Below are 421 nucleotides of genomic sequence, written 5' to 3' on the forward strand. Positions count from 1 at the left end.
TATGCCAGAAATAAACCCAACATTGCATAACAAACCAATACCCCAAGACACATTTCAAGGAAAAAGACACTTACAAAGGCCATCCCATAAAAGTGATTGAGATGTCCATTCTGCCATGTGCACGAATCCCAACATAGCAATACAAGAAATATGAAAAAAACAAGGTACTATGACACCTCCTAAAGATCAGAATTCCAGTAACAGATTCCAAAAATATTCAAGTAGATAGAGTGTTTCACTAAAAATTTAAAAGAATGATTTTTTCAATTCAATAAAATCCAGTACATACAGAAAAAAACATTTAAATTAGGAAAACAATGCAGAATATTGATAAGCAAAGAGCAAATTTGAAAAAAAAGTACATTCGTTGAAAATGAAGAGCTAAATATATTGTAGAAAACTTTCAGCTTAAAGCCTAAAG

The sequence above is a fragment of the Ictidomys tridecemlineatus genome, chromosome 1 (assembly GCF_052094955.1).
Source record: "Ictidomys tridecemlineatus isolate mIctTri1 chromosome 1, mIctTri1.hap1, whole genome shotgun sequence".
NCBI lineage: Eukaryota > Metazoa > Chordata > Mammalia > Rodentia > Sciuridae > Ictidomys > Ictidomys tridecemlineatus.